Source organism: Palaemon carinicauda, chromosome 18 (assembly GCF_036898095.1).
Source record: "Palaemon carinicauda isolate YSFRI2023 chromosome 18, ASM3689809v2, whole genome shotgun sequence".
Taxonomy (NCBI): Eukaryota; Metazoa; Arthropoda; class Malacostraca; order Decapoda; family Palaemonidae; genus Palaemon; species Palaemon carinicauda.
In genome coordinates, this window is record NC_090742.1 from 29299205 (window position 1) to 29306704 (window position 7500).

Sequence of the window (7500 nt, forward strand, 5' to 3'; positions counted from 1 at the left end):
TTTAAAAATAAACAGGTTAATGAAAAACGAAAACTAAGTTGGAGCGCAGTTCCAATCTCCAGTTCAGAGAAGCCTCCCGGATAGACCTAGCGAAGATTATGTCAGGTTGGATCATGAATAGTACAAAATGCAACGAAGCAATAGCATCTTGAGTACTAGAAAGTTTTGCAGTTGCTGTACACAGTGTTAGAAGTATGTGGCAGTACTGGTACTGTAGTATGCTCTATGAAGATATGTTTTGTTATATGATATAATAGTGAAGTTTATGTTTATGTAATATATATATATATTATATACATATATATGTATATATATACATATATATATATATATATATATACATATATATGTATATATATACATATATATATATATATATATACATATATATGTTATATATATACATATATATATGTATATATATATATATATATATATACATATATATGTATATATATGTATATATATAATATATATGTATATATAGGTATATATGTATATATATATATATATATATATAATATATATATATGTATATATATGCATATATATGTATATATATTGTATATATGTATATATATATATATATATATAAATATGTATATTATGTATGTATATATGTATATATAAACTGTATATATATATTTTTATATACTATATGAATGTTGAGGATAATAGGGAGGCAGATATAATTGCTGTTCCAGGTGTTGAGGTGCCAGTGATGGGAGATGAGAATGAGAGAGAGATTACAATAGAGGAAGTGAGGAGAGCACTAGATGAAACAAGAGTAGGAAAAGCTTCTGGTATGGATGGTGTGAAAGCTGAGATGTTGAAGGAAGGGGGTTGTGACTGTACTTGAATGGTTGGTGAGATTGTTTAATATGTGTTTTGTGTTGTCAATGGTACCAGTAGATTGGGTTTGTGCATGTATTGTACCACTATATAAGGGTAAGGGAGATGTGCATGAGTGTTGTAATTCAAGAGGTATTAGTTTGTTGAGTGTAGTTGGAAAAGTGTATGGTAGAGTGTTGATTAATAGGATTAAGGATAAACAGAGAATGCAATCTTGGAAGTACAGGGTGGTTTTAGAAGAGGTAGGGGTTGTATGAATCAGATTTTTACAGTTAGGCAGATATGCGAGAAATATTTAGCAAAAGGTAAGGAGGTGTATGTTGCGTTTATGGATCTGGAGAAAGCATATGATAGAGTTGATAGGGAAGCAATGTGGAATGTGATGAGGTTATATGGAGTTGGTGGAAGGTTGTTGCAAGCAGTGAAAAGTTTCTACAAAGGTAGTAAAGCATGTGTTAGAATAGGAAATGAAGTGAGTGATTGGTTTCCGGTGAGAGTGGGGCTGAGACAGGGATGTGTGATGTCGCCGTGGTTGTTTAACTTGTATGTTGATGGAGTGGTGAGAGAGGTGAATGCTCGAGTGCTTGGATGAGGATTAAAACTGGTAGGAGAGAATGATCATGAATGGGAGGTAAATCAGTTGTTGTTTGCGGATGATACTCTACTGTAGCAGACACAGAAGAGAAGCTTGACCGACTAGTGACAGAATTTGGAAGGGTGTGTGAGAGAAGGAAGTTGAGAGTTAATGTGGGTAAGAGTAAGGTTATGAGATGTACGAGAAGGGAAGGTGGTGCAAGGTTGAATGTCATGTTGAATGGAGAGTTACTTGAGGAGGTGGATCAGTTTAAGTACTTGGGGTCTATTGTTGCAGCAAATGGTGAGTGGAAGCAGATTGTACGTCAGAGAGTGAATGAAGGTTGCAAAGTGTTGGGGGCAGTTAAGGAGTAGTAAAAATAGAGGGTTGGGCATGAATGTAAAGAGGAGTTCTATATGAGAAAGTGATTGTACCAACTGTGATGTATGGATCGGAGTTGTGGGGAATGAAAGTGATGGAGAGACAGAAATTGAATGTGTTTGAGATGAAGTGTCTAAGGAGTATGGCTGGTGTATCTCGAGTAGATAGGGTTAGGAACGAAGTGGTCAGGGAGAGAACGGGTGTAAGAAATGAGTTAGCGGCTAGAGTGGATGTGAATGTGTTGAGGTGGTTTGGCCATGTTGAGAGAATGGAAAATGGTTGTCTGCTAAAGAAGGTGATGAATGCAAGAGTTGATGGAGAAGTACAAGAGGAAGGCCAAGGTTTGGGTGGATGGATGGTGTGAAGAAAGCTCTGGGTGATAGGAGGATAGATGTGAGAGAGGCAAGAGAGCGTGCTAGAAATAGGAATGAATGGCGAGCGATTGTGACGCAGTTCCAGTAGGCCCTGCTGCTTCCTCCGGTGCCTTAGATGACCGCGGAGGTAGCAGCAGTAGGGGACTCAGCATTATGAAGCTTCATCTGTGGTGGATAATGTGGGAGGTTGGGCTGTAGCACCCTAGCAGTACCAGCTGAACTCGGCTGAGTCCCTGGTTAGGCTGAAGGAACGTAGAGAGTAGAGGTCCCCTTTTTGTTTTGTTTCATTGTTGGTGTCGGCTACCCCCCAAAATTGGGGGAAGTGCCTTGGTATATGTATGTATATATATATATATATATATGTTATGTATATATATATGTTATGTATATATATATATATATATATATGTGTTGTATATATATATATATATGTTATGTATATATATATATATATGTGTGTATAATGTTTATTATAAATATATATATATATATATATATTGTGTATAATGTATATTGTGTATATATATATATATATTACATATATGTATATATATGTATATATATACATATATATGTCTGTATATGTATATATGTATATATACTTATATATATATGTATGTATATGTATACATATATATATATATATATATATATATGTATGTATATACACATGTTTGCATATATATAAGTATATATATGTGTATATATGTGTATATATATTTATATATGTTTATATATACATATGTATATGTGTATATATATACATATACATATATATATGTGTATATATACATATATATATATATATATATATATTATGTATGTATGTATGTATATATGTATGCATCATGAGGCTCAATACTACGCAATACTCTAGAAGTTTTATTCCAGCTGTTACCAAGTTGTGGAATGATCCTTCCTAATCGAGTAGTTGAATCAGTAGAACTTCAAAAGTTCAAAGTTGGAGCAAATGCTTTTTTGTTGACCAGGTAGACACGAGTCTTTTTATAGTTTATATATGACATATTTGTTTTTGACGTTGTTAATAGTTTATATATGACATATCTGTTTTGACGTTGTTACTTTTTTTAGAATGATTTATTGGTGATTTGTTGTCTTCATCTAGTTATTTCCTTATTTCCTTTCCTCACTGGGCTATTTTTCCTATTGGAGCCCCAGGCTTATAGCATCTTGCTTTTCCAATTAGGGTTGTAGCTTGGATAGTAATATATATATATATATATATATGTATATATATATATATATATATATTATGTACATGTACGCATGAAATGTGCATTGTTGAATGCAGATCTGTCGGTATGTGTTGCTTCGCTGGGGCCTTGTAAGTCTGACAGCATGGAGTAAATTTTCCCACAACGTGACGTAGACAATAGAAATTGTTGGAGGAGGTTGCAGACGGAAAAAATTTGGCAGGGACGACGAACATGTGGCCATACACCATTTCAGCTGCTAAGATATCAACAGTATCTTTAGGAGTGGTCCTTAGACCCAGGAGGACCCAGGGAATGTGGGTAAACTAGTTGGAGTCCGTGCAGCGGGACATCAAAGCTGCTTTGAAGGTACGGTGAAAACGTTCAACCATACCGTTGGCAGCAGGATTGTATGCGGTTGTCTGATGAAGGGTGATACCTAGGAGATTTGCTATGATATCCACAATTGAGATGTGAAAGTGGTATCCCTGTCGGAAGTAATATGCTCAGGGATACCAAATCTCACTATCCATCCTGAGAGTAAGGCAGATATACACAAGGCAGATGTTACAAATTTCCATGGGAATGGGTCATGCCAACAAGTGGAGCGGTCGATTACATTAAACAGATAAAGATGCTCTTGTGATTTGGGTAGAGGACCTACAACATCGACTAGAATGTGGACAAAGCACAGCTGAGGTTGAAGAAAGGTGCCCACTTCTGAATCCGTGTATTGATGTACTTTTTAGGTCTGGCATGAAGTACAGGCACAGACCCAATCCTTAGCATCCATAGTATCCTTAGTAATCCCATGCCAATATGAACTTTGTCTTCAGTAGAGGTGCAGTAGAATGGCACGAGGGATGTGAAAGGCCATGAATGAAATCAAACACCTGTCGGTGCATGGAGAAGGTATCCACGGTCTAGATCTACCAGTACTGACGTCACAGAGGAGGGTGGCGTTGGAGTTGTCTAGAGGGACGTCCTCCCAGTGGAGGGGTGTGCAGGATGTCCTATATGCTTGGTACTCTAGATCTTTTTGTTGGACTTATGCAAAGGCGCTGTAATCCAATCCCAGGTGAATGGCGGCCAATGTGTTTCTTGACACGGCATCGGCAACAGGATTCATATTTCCTGGGACGTACCTAGGGGTACAATTGTATTAAACCACGGCGGAGAGATGTTGGCGTTGACGGGCAGTCCAGGAGTTGGACTGTTGAGTGAAAGTGTGCACCAGAGGCATGTGGTCCATATGAAAGACTATGGAGGTACCTTCCACGAAGTGGTGAAAGTGACGAGCAGCCAAGTGCACCGCCAGCAATTCCCGGTTGAAGGTAGAGTAGCCGGATTTCGGGTTGGACAGTTTTGTACTGAAGAAGACCAATGTGTGGGCTATTGACCACCTGCTCGAGGACTGCTCTAATAGCGACATCGCTGGCTTCAGTGGAGAAAAGTGCATGTGGCACGAGAAAAGTGAGAGCAGCCGCTGTTGATAGGGTATTCTTTGCATTGCAGAAGGCTGCTTCATGAAGGGGATTCCACTTCAAGTCATTTGGCTTGGCCTTGGGGGAGGTGCAGAGATGGGCAAGAGTGGCGGCGATGGCTGGCAGGAAACTTTGATAATAGTTGATCATGCCCAAAAATTCTTGCAGTGCTTTGACAGTTGAGGACTTGGGGAAGTTCTGAATGGCTGCTACCTTCTCAGGGAGGGGGTTGACTCCAGGAGTGGTGCAGTGCTCTAAGAATGATACTTCATTGGCACCAAAGGTACACTTGCTGTACCGGACTACAAAGCCATTCGGTTGTAGGCGGTTCAGCATGATGAGTAGATGACGGAGGTGTTCCTCTTTGGAGGAAGGGAACACAAGTATGTCGTCCACGTAACATACACAGAAGGGAAAGTCCCCTAAGGTGCCGTCCATGAGACATTGAAAAGTGACCCCATCATTACGAAGGCCAAAACACGAGTAATTCAAGGTGTATGTACCGAAGGGGGTGGTGATAGCCGTCTTGACGATGCCTTTTGAGTTCGTGGCCAACTGATAATACCCCTTCAGGAGATCAAGCGTGGAGAAAACCTTCACTTTGTGCAAGTAGGAGGTCATGTTGGCAATGTTTTGGAGTGGGTAGTGATCTGGTTCTGTCAGCATGTTTAGGCACCTGTAATCCCCATAGGGATACAGAGAGCCATCTTTCTTCGGGACATTGTGTAAGGGTGATGACCATGGGCTTGAGGCCTTTTGGCAAAGGCCCATTTCTTTCATTTAGGGGAACGTTTGTTTAGCGGCTGCCAAACGATCCTGTGCCAGACGTCTGAATCTGGCAAACACTGGGGGTGCCCCGTCGTCTTGATATAGTGATAAATATCATGTGTCGCGGGAACCGCGGGCGTGTGACGAAGTTCTGGACAGGAAACTTCCATGCACAATGTGAGGAGGTGGGTGTAAGCATCTGTGGGTGCGCTGATGTGGAGAGCAAGGTCGGAGAGGGCTGATTGGAGAGCCGTTGAGCAGTACAAATCCACGTTGACTAACCGTTGATGAGCTACATCGACTAGGAGGTAGAAGTGTGAGAGGAAATCAGCATTGAGGATTGGCAATGGGACGTCGGCAACGAGAAACTCCAAATGATCATGTGAGGGTTTCATAACTATGGGTGTGTATAGCAAATCCATTGGCATCTACCAGGTGGATGCTGGCAGATATAGACAGACTATGTCATGTCTTGGAGAATGGTCTTGGCAGAAGAAAATGGTAGACACCTGTGTTTACCAAAAATTGCATGCCTGTACCTGTGTAATGTAAGAAGAAAACATTAGTGACAGGGGAGGCCACTGCCACAAGCGATGGCCTACTTTTATGTTTTTTGGCCACTGACAACCATTTGCACATTTCTTCAGAGCAGCCCCGAATTTAGAGTGGTAATAGCATAACTTCAGGCGATTGGCGTTAGTAAGTGGCTGCAGAGGTCGTTGGTTGGGGCGTAAGCGGTGGGTGGTATATGTGGGGGGTGGGCAACATTGTCGCTGCTTTGGCTCGTCACATGGTGGGCGTCTGTGTCCTACTGTATTCACGTTGGCTTTGGTCGATGTTGAATAGTTGTCTATTTCATCAGAAGTGGAGGCGTTGATGGAGGTCTGGAAGATGGTGAAATGGCTGTACATAAAGGCGTCGACTTTGATCCTCAGGTCCTTCACAGGCAAAATATCTACATCAGGGATGGTAACATGTACAGGTTCGGGTAGGCACCATACCCAAAGAACACGAAGTAGATTCAGTTAACGAGGAGAGTTGTCAGTGGCAGGATACAGGCGAGAGTTGTGGAACTTGTGGATAGTATTGAAATATGATGTGCTGATATAATGTGATATAGTAGTGAAAATAAGATATATTGGTGACAGCCACTCGTTGAGATACCACCTCTAGATAGTTATGGAGTCCTTTGACCAGCCAGACATTATACATTGGATCCTTCTCTCTGGTTACGGTACATTTTTCCCTTGCCTACACATACACAGAATAGTCTGGCAAATTCTTTACATATTCTCCTCTCTCCTCATACACCTGACAACGCTGAGATTACCAAACAATTGTTCTTCTCTCATAGGGTTAACTACTGCACTGTAATTGTTCAGTGGCCACTTTCCTCTTGGTAAGACTAGATGAGACTCTTTAGCTATGGTAAGTAGCTCTTCTAGGACACTCCAAAATCAAAACATTGTTCTCAAGTCTTGGGTAGTGCCATAGCCCCTCTACCATGGCCTTCCACGTCTTGAGTTAGTTCTCTTGCTTGACGGTACACTCAGGCACACTATTCCATCATATTTCTCTTCCTCCTGTTTTGTTGAAGATTTTATAGTTTATATATGAAATATTTATTTCAATGTTGTTACTGTTCTTAACATATTAAATTTTTCCTGGTTTCCTTTCCTCACTGGGCTATTTTCCCTGTTGGGGCCCCTGGGCTTATAGCATCCTACTTTTCCAACTAGGGTTGTAGCTTAGGAAGTAATAATAACAATAACATGTGATGTGGATTATGATGTACTATGAAAAATAATGGCAATCAAGTGAGGGGACAAGGTTTCCATTTGTTTTAATTCAGG

General features: G+C 40.3%; 1 protein-coding gene across 5 annotated transcripts in view; it reads left to right on the forward strand.

The window, feature by feature from the left end:
- LOC137657742 (peroxidase-like) overlaps positions 1–7500 on the forward strand; it is a 249080-nt gene that overhangs the window by 169433 nt on the left and 72147 nt on the right. The window lies entirely within an intron of this gene.